Source organism: Pteropus vampyrus, unplaced genomic scaffold (genome assembly GCF_000151845.1).
Source record: "Pteropus vampyrus isolate Shadow unplaced genomic scaffold, Pvam_2.0 Scaffold114, whole genome shotgun sequence".
NCBI lineage: Eukaryota > Metazoa > Chordata > Mammalia > Chiroptera > Pteropodidae > Pteropus > Pteropus vampyrus.
This window is the reverse complement of record NW_011888895.1, coordinates 1,269,796-1,270,221: the sequence shown is the minus strand read 5'-3', so window position 1 is coordinate 1,270,221 and position 426 is coordinate 1,269,796.

The window sequence follows — 426 nt, the reverse complement described above, 5'->3', positions numbered from 1 at the left end:
ATAGACAACAGTCTAGTTTCATTCTTTTGCAGGTGGCTTTCTAGTTTTCCCAGCACTATTTATTGAAGAGGCTTTCCTTTCTCCACTGTATGTTTTTGGCTCTTTTGTCAAAAATTATTTGCCCATATAAGCATGGGTTTACTTCTAAACCCTTGATTCTGTTCCACTGGTCTGTATGTCTGTTTTTCTGCCAATACCATGTCATTTTGATTATTGACACTTTGTAGTACAATTTGAAGTCGGGCAGAGTGATGCCTAAAGCTTTGTTCTTTTTTCTCAGGATGGCTTTGGCGATTCGGGGTCTTTTGTGCTTCCATACAAATCTGATGAATTTTTGTTCTATTTCTTTAAAAATGCCGATGGGATTTTGATGGGGATTGCATTAAATCTGTATAATGCTTTAGGTAATATGGTCATTTTAACTAT